At 48.9% G+C, this 16,674-nt stretch overlaps 6 non-coding genes across 6 annotated transcripts; 1 reads left to right on the top strand and 5 right to left on the bottom strand.

Moving 5' to 3' along the window:
- Nucleotides 1–5,214: 5,214 nt before the first annotated feature.
- On the top strand, nucleotides 5,215–5,286 carry TRNAG-UCC. Its single transcript has one exon. It is a non-coding gene; the product is annotated as a tRNA-Gly (tRNA).
- Nucleotides 5,287–6,688: 1,402 nt separating this feature from the next.
- TRNAV-AAC lies at nucleotides 6,689–6,761 on the bottom strand. The gene has a single exon. It is a non-coding gene; the product is annotated as a tRNA-Val (tRNA).
- Nucleotides 6,762–8,089: 1,328 nt separating this feature from the next.
- Nucleotides 8,090–8,162, bottom strand: TRNAK-UUU. The gene has a single exon. It is a non-coding gene; the product is annotated as a tRNA-Lys (tRNA).
- A 1,219-nt stretch (nucleotides 8,163–9,381) lies between these two features.
- Nucleotides 9,382–9,453, bottom strand: TRNAA-UGC. The gene has a single exon. It is a non-coding gene; the product is annotated as a tRNA-Ala (tRNA).
- A 1,553-nt stretch (nucleotides 9,454–11,006) lies between these two features.
- Nucleotides 11,007–11,080, bottom strand: TRNAT-UGU. Its single transcript has one exon. It is a non-coding gene; the product is annotated as a tRNA-Thr (tRNA).
- A 1,840-nt stretch (nucleotides 11,081–12,920) lies between these two features.
- TRNAK-UUU lies at nucleotides 12,921–12,993 on the bottom strand. The gene has a single exon. It is a non-coding gene; the product is annotated as a tRNA-Lys (tRNA).
- Between the last annotated feature and the right edge of the window lie 3,681 nt (nucleotides 12,994–16,674).

Here is a 16,674-nt window from a genome sequence, read left to right as displayed (position 1 = left end):
TTTGGTAAGCCTCCATGTTTTGGTAAGCATCAATAACCCACTGCTGAGATTTGGAGTGGTTTTGTAAAGGATTCTTACTTCGGAGAAGTGTAAATTTACCTTACCCAAAGGCCAAGGATTTGGAAAGAGCTGTGGCTGAAAGAGTACACACCCAGTTCTTGGTTTCCACCCCAGTAAAGGAAAGCTATGGGTGACCAATGACCCAAGGAAAATTGTTTGTACAACTCCATTTCCTAGTTCAGTGTCACTGATTATCAGTTCCAAAGGATGCCAGGTTACATTGAGAACCAATCATCCTTCACAATTTGGATCCAAAGAGAGAGTTGTTCAAAGGACATTCCTTCCCCGTGGATCCCAAACTGGCTGCCTGATTGCGGGTAACAAGAGACTTCAAGGCTGGTAGAAATGATACGTAACCAATGAGAGGGCAATGAATGTAATTCAGGCTCCAATTTCAGATTCTGGATACTCGCATGTTAGAAGTTCTGATTCTATGGTTTTTGTGGGTCTGATGCACTAATGGATTTACACAATAAAAGCTGATGGTTGGGGTGTCAGCCTGCTACACAATTTGTTGAAGTCTGCGCTGCACTTGTGCAGACGTCTGCTTGAGATTTTATCAGACGGCTTTCGAGCCAATGGGAGAGATAGTTCTCCGCCATCCGGATCCTCTTGATTGAGTCTGCAAAGTCACGCGCAAGCATAAGATCTTGGGCAGTCGCGGGCTCTCTTTGGCAGGATGAAGATTTTCTGCTTGATTGATGTTATAGCTATTCTACATCAAGGGAGGGTTAGTTGGCGTGTGTAACTCTTTTCAGTGAAATAACACTTTGTCCTGTCAGTGGTGTGTGGGATTTTTCACGACATCGGAGTAATATAGTTAACCAATACAATGTACCTTTAGTGGTGGCCAGACCAAGGAACAGTTCTCTCTTGTGTTTTATGCATTTTACTCATCACTTCTTCCTCTATCTTCGTCTCACTTTGAAAGATTAAAAGTGTGACACGAGAGGCATTTTTCCTCATGATGCAAAGATTCCCTCATAGGAGATCCCTTCCACCAACACATACTGCAGAAGATCCTGAGATATCTGAACTCACAGAAGTGGTTGGGACAAACCACAGCTTGAGCCAAGGTTCAGTTGTTGGCAATGGGCATTAAAAGAAAACTAACATATATGATAAGAATTTGTGAACTTTGAATAGGTTTTTGTTAGCTATTAAAATGAGATTATTGGTTAAGTTATTAGTTAAAGAAGAAGAGACTAAATGTGTGATAATCTGAAGTATTTTGGAAAACTGAAAGTTGTCTTGTTTTTTTTGTTTTGTTAGTCGTACAGGAAATGATGGCTAATCTTGAAAAGTTAATTTGATTTAATTTACCCCCTGTAGTGTAAGGAGTTCTGGTCAAAAAGGTTGGGGTGGGAGAATGTGTGTGAGAGAGTGTGTATAAGAGGGAATATTGGCCAAGTATCGATTTTAATATTTTGTGTTTTCAAATAGAATTTTTTTTGCTTAGTTTCAAAGTCAATTTCTATTCAAAGGAAAGCTACTTGAGGAGATAAGTTGTATAAGTTTTTACCCACTTAGACTGTAAGGGTCACTGTCTTCCCCACTTCTCTAATTTGCAAAGGAAAGGCCTGACATCTGTCACAGGATGTGTCCAAGCAGGTAGGACAGCTGCACTCATTCAGCCATCAATATAAAGAACAAGACCGAAATCCATTGCCTTTCAGGTCAATAAGCCAGCTAAAGGCTGGTCGATGTAGAAAAGCTGTGTTGGCATAGCCACATCTCTCAGGGGTGTGAAAAGTCCTCTCCACTGAGAGAAGTAGTTAATGTGACCTGAGCCCCAGTGTAGGCAGTGTTAGGTTGTCAGAAGAATATTTCCAGTGTTTGAAGTGTAGACACAGCCTTAACATCAATTCCAATTTTGACCCATCTCCCTATATGTGAGAAAGTTACTCGTATGGAGGGCTGAGGCCAGCCATTGTCATTTTAGTATCTTATTGTTCCTCTCTCTGTTTTTTGTGCTGGCCTTTCTGTTCTATCAGGGGGGTGACGGTATAGCTCAGTGCATCTGTGACAAAAGCTCATTGGTGCCAATTGGCAAAGGGGGTCACTGTTCTTCACAAGCAACTCCTGTGTCAGACCTGAAAAACTCCCCACACCTAATACACTGCTTTTATGATAGTTATCCACGGAAGCATAGCAGTGAGATCTCTACTGAAAGCTTGTAAATTATTGATACTCCTACTCACTGCGAGAGGTGTGTCCAAGAAGTCATAGTTAAGGGGTAATGTAAGTACATGGAAAATTATGCCCATATGTTATTGTTGTGAAAGTGAGTCACCCCAATCATAGGTCTTGTTGGGGACGGCCCATTCCAGTGGGACGGGAATTGGCACCTCTCCCTTGCTAGCCAGTTATGTGATGTATTGCTCCATTGTCAGCCTCTGCACCAACCTAGAAAAGCCCAATGGAAAAGCATCAAAGACAAATTATAGACATCAAAACCCTGTGGGAAGTGACAAGGACAATATGAGAATGAGGAGATCATCCTTTCTGTGAATAAAGACAAAAGACTGATTCAGTTCATAACAGGGTGGAGAAAAACACTCTGGGTCCATTCACCAAGGAGATTCCTAACGACCAGTGATGCTTCATGAAAGGCAGGGCCATGGCGCCTAGGGACTAGCAATCAGTGAAATTGACTGAATTGTGAGGTGAAAACTCTACTTAGATAGGAAAGCTAACTATTAAGAAGTGTAGGTGTGACATTTTCTGATTTTGTTTAGTTGGTAACAGTTAGTTTTCCATCGCTCACATTTGTTTGTTTAAATCTCTATCGGTTGTTAAATAAATTTCTGCTTGTTTGATAAACTATACTCAAGTGCGGTGTGAGATACAGTAGCAGTGGTCCACAGTAAAACTAGTAACCTGGGATATACCATTGCTTTGGGCAGAGAGGATCTGGGATTTCTCTGAGTATCTGGTGATCCGGGCTGGACCCCAGAGGGGGACACATTGAAGGAACTCAGGGGTTAGGGTGGCTGCTGTAGCTCAGAGGAGGGTCCTTGAGTGCCTGACGGGCTGGGTGAGTTTGGTCACTAACATCCAGCTGCCAAATGCAAAACTCCCTCTTCCTAGTGGAAGGTGGCAACAAGGAAACTCTCAGCCCTCAGCTCCCTGAGAAGGGTCACAATATGTCTCTATGTTGATTCACCTGTCAAATTCACACAGGGAAAGCTCCCTTATAGCATAAAACTCTGCCATATGAAATCATGGAACATGTGCTCTTCACTCTGTGAAAGCATGTAAAGAATCCAAGCGCTGGAGGACAGGGTTTGGGTCCAGAGTGACCTAGACAAATTGGAGGATTGGGCCAAAAGAAATCTGAGGAGGTTCAACAAGGAGAAGTGCAGAGTCCTGCACTTAGGAAGGAAGAATCCCCTGCACTGCTACAGCTTGGGGACCGACTGGCTAAGCAGCAATTCTGCAGAAAAGGACCTGGGGATTACAGTGGATGAGAAGCTGGATATGAGTCAACAGTCCCCTTGTTGCCAAGAAGGCTAACAGCAGATTGGGCTGCGTTAGTAGAAGCATTGCCAGCAGATTGAGGGAAGTGTGTTCATTTCAAACCTGCAGCTTATTCATTTCATGTGGTGACGCCTCATAGTTCTTGTGTTTTAGAGAAGGAGTAAATAATACTCCCTTCCTTGGTCCTTTAGAAGATATTATGTGACCTCCTCCCCCTTGTTGTATCCATGTTGGTCCCAGGACATGAGAGACAACACCGCAAACAACAAGGTTCAAAGTCAATGCACATGGGAGAAGCATCTTGTGTTTCATTCCTTATGTCCTAGTCCCATCGTGTGGCCATTTCCTTTTCTTCCTTTCTGTCAAAAGCTTTGGTGTTTTGCACAGAAACATTATTTCCACAGGAGAGACCCAGGAGTGAGGGCTGCATTCCTGTGCCAAACAGTCACTAGAAGGGGGCAGACAAAGGCCTTTAGGACGAGGCGTCTGTCACTGTCAAAAAATCATCTCCCTCCTGTGGTTCCGCGGGCAGCAGGAGCAGCCGCAGCTCGGTGGCCCCCGGCAGCACTCCTGGGGTGGCCGGAGCAGCAGCAGGCCCACTGGGGCTCCCCCCTGCCGGGGCAGCAGCTGGAGTGGCAGCAAGTTCACAGGGTTTCTCCCCTGGTAGCTGGTGCTCATTATCCATCAAATAAATCAAAACACTTCCACCTGCAAGTGGATTTAGCCCAGGACCCTCAGAGTCAGCAGCTCTTACAGCCCACTCTGAGCTCTCTGGTCAGGTGTCCTAGAGCCGGAAGCCTCCTGTTTAGATCCTCAAATAGCATTTTTGCACTGGGGTGGGGCTGATATTTTGAACCGGACATTGTAGCTCCACCGTTATTTTATTGAATTGCTTCAAAACAGCAAGTCAAGAAAGTCTCCTAAGTGCCAGGCTCTCTGCCATGGAAACAGCTGCCCCTGCTCTCCAGGAGTCTGTGCGTTCCACCCAGCAACGTACAAACCTCTGCACTGAAGGGGGGTCAGACAGTGACGGTAACACAAATCTTCCGACTATTAACCCAAGTCCCTTCCTTTCTTTAACCCAGGACGTGCCAGTCAACTGTTAGCCATGGTGTTACCTTCATCTTAAAATACCTCTCAGGACATTGAACAGAGGACGTGAAACCCCCTCCCCCAAATGGCTCCCTGTTGAGGCGTTGTACCGTACCTGCCCGTGGAGACTGGTTTTATATCCTTAGAGCTTTTTCTCTTCAAACCCCTTATCCCAGTCTATGGGCCACCTCCACATTTCAGAGTTTAGAATTTGCTCTCATCACCGTGGTATGGCACTTTCCATGTGAATTAGACAAAGTGAGTGGGGGAAGCTCCATGGCTACTGAAAACGGATGCTTTGGGTGAGACCTGAACTCATAACCCCAGCTGTGTGCCTCCCTCACTAGCCAGGTGTGCCCCTGTAGGTGCTTCATAGACAAGCTTGGGAAGTAGGGTAGTTACCTGTGTCTGTGATTAACCACTTTGGTGACCTAATTGAGAGGCTGATGGTTCAAACCCAGGTGGAGATAGAGGTAGGTTTTTTTTTTAGTGATGAGACTCCAGTACATTTTAACAGGTAGTAAAACGCCTCAATTCTGCTCTAGCCTCATTGGGCAAGCATAAGCAGCACTTTTGTCAGATGCATTGGTGGTATAGTGGTGAGCATAGCTGCCTTCCAAGCAGTTGACGTGGGTTCAATTCCCAGCCAATGCAGCGATGTGATGTTTTTGCTGCTGGGAATTGGTTTAATTTCAGTCACATTGTATCAGTTTAGCAATGGAAGGAGAGAATCAATGTCCTGCAGGTCATTCAACACACAATGGAGGGAAGAAAGGGGCAGGACTATACAATGAGCAGGTGGAGTCATCCTGGTATTACAACATTTGGTTTATTTTTTATTTTTTTCCCTTTACTTCCCTCTCCCTTTTAGACTCAGAGCCTTCAAGGTCAGAAGGGACCAATGTGATCATCTAGTCCGATCTGCTGCACCTTGCAGGCCAAAAGACCCCACCCACCCACTCCTGTAATAGACCCGGGAGGGGAGGCACCCGGAAGCCAAGAGGCAGGCACAGGATTCTGCCTCCCAGCAGCCAACTGCACCTCCCCAGGCTTTGCAGAATGACTGGTGACGCTCTACTAAACCCCACTTAGCTGCACTGAGGCACTTAGCTTCTGCCCTGCCTTCCTCAGCTCGACTTTCCTCTTTTGCCCCATTCCTGTCTCACTTCCTCCTTTGGCAAGTCACGCAGATGAGGCAGCAGGAAGAGCTGGCTGCCATAGGCCAACCTCCAAGGCAGAGGAGGACCAAGCCACAAGGCTTCAAAAGGTGACTGGCCCAGATCCTCTAGCTTTCCCGTGCTGATGCTAAGGCTTTTTCTCAGCTCATTTCACTACCCTCTGTCATGCAGGGGTTGGGGTTATCGCAGGTGTTACCCCAAATTGGGCCCGCTAGTCAGCGTAGGTATCACTAATGACCCACCAGTTTGGCATAAAGCAGCACGTTTATTATTTTGACAGCTAAGCTCAAAAGAAAGGGGGGGGGTGTCACACTCACGCTCCCAGGACAGGCACGGCACTGGAGATTGTCTGGATTCTGCAAGGTAAGTTTCCCACAGCACCGTGATGCATGGTGTGATGAAGGTAAGTCTCCCTGAGGCACAATGAAATGCAACGCAGAGAACCACTGGCCAGGCGGTCTGGGCAAAGGGCATTCACTGGAGGTACAAGCTTGTGAGTGCTCTCCTGAGCACAGGGCCCCTTCCCCTTTTAAGGACCTGCTCCTCATGGCCTGTGACTAGAGATGACTTGGCTGTATCTGGTTGGTCACACTCCACCTTGGGCAGTGTCCATGCTCTGGATGTGTGATCGCTGCCTAATTAGCATCCCAGACACCTTGTCTACCTGGGAGCTCTTCTGCTCTTCAACCAGCCCATTCATCCCACCAGCATTCCAGGAGGGAGCGGGAGGGGAAAAGCCACTTCACAGGCATTCAGAGAGGGAGAGGAGAGAAAAGTGGGAGCAGGGGAAGTATAACAGACCTTCTGAGCATAGAAATCACTGCAGCTCCTACAACAGCAGGGACAGGCCACTAGGAGCTGGGAAAATTAAACCCACATGTTTCTGTCTGGTTTTGAACCAGGGACCTTTTGCATGTTAGGCAAAAGTGATAACCACTACACTACAGAAACTCTGTCCCAGTGTTCTGCCCCTCCCTTCATAAGACCATAAGAATGGCCATATTGGGTCAGACCAAAGGTCCATCCAACCTCACATCCTATCTGCTAACAGTGGCCAATGCCAGGTGCTCCAGAGGGACTGAACCTAACAGGTAATGAGCAAGTGATCTCTCTCTCCTGCCATCCATCTCCACCCTCTGACAAACAGAGGCTAAGGACACCATTCCTTACCCATCCTGGCTAATAGCCATTCATGGACTTAACCTCCATTCATTTATCTGCAAAAAGAACAGGAGTACTTGTGGCACCTTAGAAACTAACAAATTTATTTGAGCATAAGCTTTCCTGGGCTAAAACCAACTTCATTGGATGCATGCAGTGGAAAATACAGCAGGAAGATATATATTCACACACACACACACATACACACAGAACATGAAAAATTGGGTGTTGCCATACACACTATAACGAGAGTGATCAGTTAAGGTGAGCTATTATCAGCAGGAGAAAAAAAACCTTTTGTAGTGGTTTTCATGGCCTTTGAGAAAGCAAGACAGAGCCTTGGAAGACCCAGCAGGATTTGTGGCACAGGAATTGTTCTCAGATTCCACTGAGACTTCAACTCAGATTGGAGGATTCAAAGTCCTGAGTGCTGGCCCTTACACCATGACCAGCAGAGCACCTGTTGATTACCTGTTGATTGCCAACTACAATCTATTGTCCTGGTTAATGGGAGCCATCAAGAGTCCAAACCACTGTTAATGGCCCACACTTGGCATCATTACAACAGGACCTCAGAGTTATAGTTCATATATAGTCACAGGTGCTCTGACCAGCAGAGCACCTGTTGATTACTTCCAGCAGGGAGGACTCTGTGGGCAGGGGCGGCTCTAGGCATTTTGCCGCCCCAAGCACGGCAGGCAGGTTGCCTTTGGCAGCTTGCCTGCAGGAGGTCCGCCAAAGTCGCAGGACCCTCGCGGCGACCGGCAGAGCGCCCCCTGCAGCTTGCTGTCCTAAGCATGTGCTTGGTGTGCTGGGGCCTGGAGCCGCCCCTGTCTGTGGGGACAATTTTTTGTGGCAGGGAGGACTCAGTGGGAACATGCCTCTCTGGCCAGCCCTGCATTTGCTGAAAAAGTCAGCACCCAGCACTTTGCTGCAGGCCCAGAGGCCTTTCTTCCTCCAGACTGTGAGGCCAGTGGACAGGTGAGGCAGTAGCACCTTCAGTCCCAGGCAGTAAAGGGCCCTTCCTAGGAAAGGCCATGTCCTGAAAAGGAAAAACTAAAGTCAAGGAGAGTCCTTCTGAAACACTTTGGGGATGTCACAGGGGGAAAGTGTTTCTTTACCTGACCAGGGACTTGAACCCTGGACCCTCAGATTAAAAGTCTGAAACTCTGCCAACTGAGCTAGCCAAGCTCACATTTTAAAGAGGCAAATTTCATGCAGAAGAGAAACTAGTCAAGAAAAATGAGGGCGGGAAACAATACAGAAAACCTGCTACTCTCATTCTCTTAGCAGTCCTAGCCCCAGCCTGCTCCTCCATCTGGTGCCTTGAGGCCTTATTCTTTTTTTTCGTTAAATATCAAATCCAGGAGAAAACACAGTTATACAAAGCAAAACGAAATCACAAACAGAAATGTCATTGGAAATACAGAAATAAAAAAGGAAAATGCAGTTCCCATCACTTTATCATGTCTGGGCAATTTCTGTATCAAGAGCACCCGCTAAGGTCCTTGTGTGCTTACGAGAAACCTGGAGGAACTCATACCACAGCCTGAACATGAAACTCAACTGCTGCCAGGTGCTGCAGTAAAACCCTTTCCCTGCTGTGAAGTTGCACTCCATAGGATTTTATTAAAGTATGCTAATGAGTGTGAATATAAAGTGACTGGACAATGCTTCATGCAAAAGGTCTCTTGTGAGGTATCATTACAAAGCTTATAATCTACTGTGTGTGTTCATCCTATTTGTATGAACCAATCATTCTTGGATCTGAAACTAGAAATATGAACTATAACTCTGAGGTCCTGTTGTAATGATGCAAAGTGTGGGCCATTTACAGTGGTTTGGACTCTTGATGGCTCCCATTAACCAGGACAATAGATTGTAGTTGGCTCCATCCTGCACCATCTGTGAGTCAGGCCAGGAAGAATGAAGGCTTGGGGGTCTCACAGGACATGTGACCATGTCCCCCGGTACAGGAATCCATCTTAAACTGGGGCTCTTCCCCAGGTGAGAGACAAAAGATTCCTGCCTTGTACCAAAGCTGTATAAGGGGGTGGAACTGAACAAACATGGCTGCAGTCATGGAGACATCCCCCAGCTACCACCTGAGCTGGAACAAGGGCTATACAAGGTGGAAAGATTGGGTCCAGACAAGAAATAAGTCTAGTCTTTGCAGACGGGACCTTTCCCTCCAGTGCTGGAGGATTCGCCCTTCTCATCTACCATTGTCCCAAGCAGCACAGCTGGTGGGAATCTTAAATGTACCGAGGTGACTTAGGAGCAGAAACTCCACCCTGACCTTCCATGCAATTGGCACTTGCCCCTCACTGAGCAGGATTAAAATTCCTGCAGGGAGACTGGTGGGCCCCATCCCCTCTGGGGATGAGCAAAGCAGCAGGGTGAAAAGAATTGGAGATGCTGGGGATTGAACCCAGGACCTCATACATGCAAAGCATGTGCTCTACCACTGAGCTACATCCCCAGATGGGCCATATGTGCTATAGGTTACACTCAGAGCCCTCCTGTTTCCAAAGCACCTAGTGACCTAAAAGCAGCATGAGGGACACATTCCCTGCTCTGAGGCCAAAATAATACATTGATGATAATAAGAAGTATATAGAAAAATTTTGCAGTCACTATGGGCATAACTATGATGATTGTTTCGTGTTTCACTCTTAATATCTGGCACCACCACTGCCTTTCCCTTTAGTCTTGCAGTTAACAAAGGGTAAAACTAAACATCACTTCAGATACAAGGGAGTGTTTGTGTTCATTCCTGTTAGCTACACAGGGGTTTGATGTAGCTGCTTTCAATCCTCTGGTTCTGCCGGGATAAGTAACATTTCAGGCTGTCACAGAACTGAAAAAGGGAGATCATTTTTTGACAGGTTACGCCTCCTCTTAAGGGTGTTTGTCTGGCTGGCAGCCCTGGTTCCCAGGTTTCTCCTGAGGGAAGAAAGTTTCTGTGCAAAATACTAAAACTTTTAACAGAGAGGAGGTAAAGGCCATGGCAACATGATGGGGCCAGTATGTACCACAACATGGTTCTTCTATGTGGGATAACTCTGAACACTGACTGATCTCCACTCCTTTGGATTTGAAGAGATGTTTAGTTGTGCACCTGGGAACCTATAAGGCTGAAGCAATTTTATGGATGGGGACACTACGATTGAAGGGTTATTTAATGTTGTAGAAATTGTTAAAAACACTGAGCTTAAACTGGAACTGCCTGTTATTAAAGGCTGGTTTCCCCACGTCAGTTCCATAAGCTCTGCTAGAAACACCCTGGCTTCTCTCCTGCCTCGGTGGGAACTGCAGGGAATCGTCCCTGCTGCCCTTGGCTCCAGGCTGGTTTTTCTGGGGAGGGGACGTGGAATTGGTTTGTTTGCTGTTGAGAAGGGAGCCAGGCCAGTTCTCAGGGAATGAGAATTCCCAGCATCTGCCCAGCCCAGGCTGCTGCCCTGTCCCAGCCTCTGTTCCCCTGGGGGCCCTGTGTGTTTGACTCTAGAGCAGGCCGGGAGCAGCAGCTGAGGCAGAGGACAGCCTGGGCCGGGCAGATAAAAAGGAATTTAGCCAGCAAAAAAGGTAAAATGGCAGTGGAGTATTACCGTGGACTCAATGGCATTTCTCCATTAGTCTGTCTGCTTTGGGGCAGGGACAATAACACGTCCTGCTGCATTCGTTATTTCGAAGGGCAGTTTAGGATTTTCATTCTCACACACGGTGCACAAAGCAGGACTCAACCTTTGCTGTAAACTAAACAAGCTGCTCACAGATTCTGGCAGCCACAATAAGCATTTGGGTGAGAACTCAGACCTGCCCTGTCCCAGAGGGAGGGGGTCATCTGTGTGGGGACTGGACCACTGACCTATCAGCTCTTAACTCCGAAACTTTCAGTAACTCTGTTATCAGTGCCTGTGAGTGTAATTTAAACCATAAGAAAAAACCACACTGGGCCAGACCAAAGGCCCGTCTAGCTCTGAATCTTGTCTTCTGACAGTAGCCAATAACAGGTACCCCAACATCCAGCCAACAAGGCACCACTGGGAGTTGAACCCAGGATCTCCTGTTTACAAAACAGACGCTTTAGCCAGCTAAGCCGTGGTGCCTGTGGGTGGCTAAGGCACTCTGTCTGCCCACACCTGAGTCCCTGCCATCCCCACCAGGGCCTGACAAGCTTTGCTTGTCTTTGGATTCTTCAAAGCAGAGGAGCAGGTGACATTTCTCTTACAAGTTGTGTGTGAGTGAATCTTTGGCCAGGTCTGCACTACAAAGTTGTTTCAGCAGAATTATATTGCTCAGGTGTGTGAAAAACACACAATGCTCCCTCAGTCGGCAGCTTGTGGCTGGTGTACACACTGCAATGCCACGTCTGGCGACAAAACTGCCCTGTTTTGCTGACAAAATAAAACGACTTCAATGAGAGGTCTAGAGCTTTTTGCAGCAAACTTAAAGTAACAGAGTAAATGCTGCTGTTCATTATATCACCATAACTGGCCTCCTCCAGTATCCCACAATGCCCTCTGTGAACTCGCCTGCCCTGTATTCCTGCTACAGAGGCTGGGCCCCTCCCCTTTCATTGCTCTGGGAAGTTCTGACAGCTGAGCCTGCTGCTCTGCTCCGGCAACCAGGAGCAAATCACTGCCGTGGATGCTGCTCTCTCCCGCACTGCGAACACAGAGCAGGGTGGCGGGAACTTCCTTACAGTGTAGGGGGACCACTGGCATCCGAACTGTGACACGCCCATGACACCACTTCCCTCGAGGAGGCTCTTACCTTCTAAACAGGGACGGCTGTTTTCTAGTAAAATCACTAAAGGGAAGGAGAAAACTCAAAAGAGGTTCCTCCTGGCACTCACGTGCCTGAACCCGAATACTCTCTCAGTCCTCAAAGAGAGACCTGGAGAAGGAGACTTGCTGAAGCAAAGCCACAGGGGTCTCTGAGGTTTCCCTGGCCCCTCGCCCCTGTCCTGCCTGGCTGATGTCAGCATCTCTCTGTGAGGTCACCACCTCCCAACCACCTTTGACCAATAGTCTGAGGTCCTGCAAAAGGCCTTTGTGATGTCACTGCCACACCCCTCCCTTGCTGTGCTAATGTCCTGCCCCTGGCCAGGCACTGTGGAGGTTTGAGCTACTCCCTGTGGATCACCCCACTCAAGGAGCGTTCGTTCTAGGCAGCAAGCCGGCTAGACAGGAAAACATCAGATGCTGCTCCCAATGCTACACTCAGTTTTTCAGAAATTAGTCAACTTTATGGCCAGAAGAGACCACTAGAGCATCTTATTTGACCCCCTGCATATTACAGGCCTCCTGTATGACACAATAGCTACTTTTGGGCAAACACATTCCAGAAAGGCATCTAGTCTTCATTAAATGATATCAAGAGATGGAGAATCCACCACTTTCCCTAGAAGACATTTTTCTCCAGCCCTCAGAACATTTGGTGGCTCTTTGCTATTGAACGAGCTCAACCTGTTTAGCTTATCAAAAGAAGATTGAAAGGTGATTTCACTGAAGTGTTGAAGGGCCTTAATGGAGACAAAAGATTGGGTATGAAAGGGCTCTTTAATCGAGCAGAGAAAGGCATAACAAGACCCAATGGCTGGAAGGTGAAAAGAGACAAATTCATATATTACATCTAAGGCACAAATATTCAACAGCGAGGATGATTCACGACAGGAACAAGCTCCCAAGGAAAGTGGTGGATTCTAATTCTAATTCCTTATGAATATTCTGTGTGTTTGTGTCTGCAGGGGAGGAACATGCTATATGCGCAGAGGACTTTATTCCTCCAGCCTGCAAGGACAGAGGGGATGTCAAGGAGTTGCTTCTTCAACACCCCCCCGCCCCGAAAGTCCCTTCTTAGGAAAGGCAAAATCCGGGAGAGAAAGAGTAACACTGAACAAGACTCCAGAAAGACAGGTTTTTATTATCACAGTGAGAAGTTTTTCACCTGACCAGGGACTTGAACCCTGGACCCTCAGATTAAAAGTCTGATGCTCTGCCAACTGAGCTAGCCAGGCTCACATATGAAAAGCACAACTTGGTGCAGAGGTGAAGCTAGTCAAGAAAAAGCGAGACGGCCACAATAGGGGAAACCTGCTGCTCTCTCTCTCTTCCCAGCCCTGGCCTGGCTGGGTATTAGAGCTGGTTAAAAAGATGGGAAAATATCGGCATCTACCAGCCATTCATAGCTGTACAAGACTCAGGCACAATACAGAGGTGCCCATCTGTAAGTGCCAAATGGTTGGATTGGCTAATGCAGCCTGTAGACATCCATGACACACTGGGATATAGAGCCAAGTGTCCATCACCATCATTATTTCAAAGGGATAATGATAATGGTAGCAAGGTTCACAACTGACTCAGCAGTTGCATACAAAGGTGCATGTTTGGCAGCAAAGCGGGGGTGTGTGGGGGGATACGGCGCGGCTGAAGTGGCAAAGGGGGGGGGACCCGACGTGGCTGGAGTGGCAAAGTGGCGGGGGACAACACAAAAATGGTGGGGCTGGAGCAGCAAAGCTGGAGGGGAGGGACACGGCACAGCTGGAGCAGCAAAGTGGGGGGCGGGGGACAACACAAAAATGGTGGGGCTGGAGCAGCAAAGCAGGGGGGTGGGGGGAAAAAACAACGGTGCGGCCGGCAAAGCAGGGGAAAAACAAAAAAAAACCCTACAGGGCGGCCGGAGCCAGTGGACTCCCTGTGCTGCAGAGTGCGCGCCCGGTCTAGTGGGGGGGGAGGGGAGGGAGCGGGGGGGAGAGAGAGAGAAGGGGGCGGCCAGCGCTTCAGCGGGGCACTCACCACGCGGCCCCGACCGCCGCACCGCCTGGTACCCTCACTCCTTCTCTAGACTAACCAGTCCTGATATACTGTAACATGGTGATATTCCACCACCTTCACTGGTTACACCCAACAAAATGAATTATACAGCAGACAGAAACAATCACAGACCCAGACAGAGACCATGCAAATAAACATACAAAACAATACAGAAGGGAGGATTTCACAACTACATCTATACAGACATAAGGGTTTTCCAGCTGTGTCTATTGATAAGTGAGTTCTTGCCAGACAGGATGCTACCAAACTAAGTTTCCCTTTCTCTGGAGGTGATGGAATATCAGGACGGGATTGTATTCCTAACAGCCCAATAGCACCTTATTTCAATGTGGCTAGTTGGGAATGTGAGGATGTGACCATACACTTCCCACCTTATGGCTGCCTTTGCTGCTTAGCCGAAGAACCAGGCCTCAGACTGTCACAGTAAGAGAAGGCCATTACACAGACAGACAGTGATTTTTTTATTCTTTCTTTTATATCTTTATAATTAACTAAGTGATAAAAATACACCTAAATTCTTAAAGTACAGGCCTCTGCAGACTGGCCTGAATCTCTGTATCCTAACAGTCCTCGAGGTCAGGCAGCCTCTGGGTAAGGGGGTGGGGACTCAGATCCTTCCACAGGCCAATTCCACCAGGGTCGTGTATAAACCAGGGAAGTTTGCCACAATAGCCAGACCAGATGCCCCCTGTACACTCTGTCCTCATTGCTTCTCTCTCTCCCTTCCCCCCATCTCTGCTGCTCCCCCTCTGGGCTTTCTCAGCACCTGGCCCCACAGCACTTCCTAGCAGCCAGAGCCTGTGCTTTCTGTATCTGCAGATGTGGCCTCTCTCTTGATTGCTAAGGAAAGGAACCTTTCCAGGAAATGGCCACAGCTTCTGGGACTCCCTGTGTGGCTGTGAACAGAGTTTGGCTCCTGGCACACAAGGCAACTTAAAAGCTGGGTACCTAGACAGGGGTTTCAACCCCGGGCCCTCAGATTAAGAGCCTGATGCTCTAGCAATTGAGCTACCTGGGCATGTTGAAAAACATCTTCACCGTTCACCACAAGAGTGAGCAGGCAGGCAAAAGAGAGACAAAAAAAGTCCCAGGAACCCCTCCTTTTTTTCTGCACAGCCACTGCCAGGCAGCAAGATTCCTCCTCCTCCTCCCTCCTGTGCCTCAGTGTGACTAAATCTCCACACCTAGAAGCCGGTCCGGTCCGTCCGCTGCACCCCAGTTCCCCATGCCTGACCCTCCCTGCCAAAGCCCTGCACCTGGCTCCAGACAATTAAGTCTGGTGTCTCGCTGGGAACTCGACTTCTTGTGCCCAGAGCGTCTCGACCCCCTCAGCAGATGACCTGAGAAACACAGTGTCCGGCTTTTCCAAAGAAGAGCTTAGACCCCCTCATCATGTGGCCTAAAGGATAAGGCATCTCCCTGTGGATCAGATGATTTAGGATTTGAGTCCCCTCGTGGTTGTGCTCACTTTGTGCTGCAAGTCCTGCTCCCTTCAGGGCTGGAACCTCTTCTTGGTCACTCAGGCCAATGCTCTGGCTCCAGCTAGAGCCCCGGGAAGGAGTTGGGGGGTGGGCGTCACAAAGTCTGGGACATGAGCCCCAGGTGCTTCCAGTCTCGGCTTTGCCATTCCTGACTTGCCAAAAAAATGGGCGGCTCCACTTCCAAAGTGAGCACCTGGAGTGGGAACGGAAAGAGGCCCCACCACGGGGGGCTGGCCCTGCTTTCCTACCGTCTTCAGATGTTGGCCACAGAGCATCAGCAGCCACCCTGCATGCTGGCCTGACGGTGGCCTTCAGTGGGGGTTTGTCATGCCAGGGAGCAGCCTGGCCTGGTGTCTTTGTGGCTGTCTGCTGGCCACGCATAGGCATGGTTCTCCCCTCCTCTTGCCCTGCCTTCCATTGCTCTGTGGCTTTTAAACCTTCCCTTGGAGCTGTCAGCACCAGCCGCCTCTGCTCCAGGTGCCCAGAGGAGGAGAGGTGCTGGGCTCCAGCCTGGGACTCTTCCTCCCTCCTGCCCAGCCCTGACTATGAAGCCTGGCCCTGGAACGCCTTCCTTCAAGCGCCAGGTGGGCAAGAGGAAAAGCACAGGGGCAAGTGCCAAACTTGTGGGCATCAGGTGAAGCCGTGAGAATCCCAACCCTCAGGTGTCAGTTCTAGAGCCCTGACCCACTGCAGCCTCCCACCCAGAGGCCTGAGTCACCCAACAGGAGGGGAAAGACTTGTTCTTGCATGGCTGGAGACAGGGAAGTTGAGCACTGGGAGCTCCAGGGCTTTACCAAAAGCCAACACAAGGTCCCACTGAGATTTGAACTCAGATTGCAGGATTCAGAGTCCTGAGTGCTGCCCATTACACCAGTTCATGGCACCTTTTCTGCACATTGGTGACCCTCACGGGGCCAGCTCATGTAAGGGACTGTTGGCCCCTTACTAAAACTTAGTGGGGGGTTGGTTGGCTAGTTCCCAGTCCCAATAGAAGGGGGAAGGGCCAATGGGAAATCAGGCCCCTGAGACTGACAGTCCCCAGGGGCAATGGGGAGAGGCCAAAGCTCCAAGTTAGCCGCACTGACAGGCCAGGCAGTGTAATGAGGGAGTCACCAGGCCAGGGGGTCCCATCCTCCGTGGGAGCTGGAACTGCCTGGGCCAGAGTGGGGCAGAGCTAAGGAGAGAGCAGGAGCCCGAGAAGAGCCAGGGAGCAGAGCTGCACAGGTGTAGTGCCAGAAACTGCTCCCTGTAGGACTTTGCTGCCTGCAGCAGTTACTGAGCCCTCAGGTTGTTCTTATTTGCTGACTTGTCCTAATTGGATCAAACTTGACAGTGGTTTCTCTAGCAAAGGCCAGTCCCTGGCCCCTTGGTCCAGACATCCTC

The sequence above is a fragment of the Mauremys mutica genome, unplaced genomic scaffold, assembly GCF_020497125.1.
Source record: "Mauremys mutica isolate MM-2020 ecotype Southern unplaced genomic scaffold, ASM2049712v1 Super-Scaffold_100301, whole genome shotgun sequence".
In the NCBI taxonomy this organism is placed as follows: Eukaryota; Metazoa; Chordata; order Testudines; family Geoemydidae; genus Mauremys; species Mauremys mutica.
Note: the sequence above shows the minus strand (reverse complement) of the source record. Positions and strands in the feature narration are given on the sequence as shown.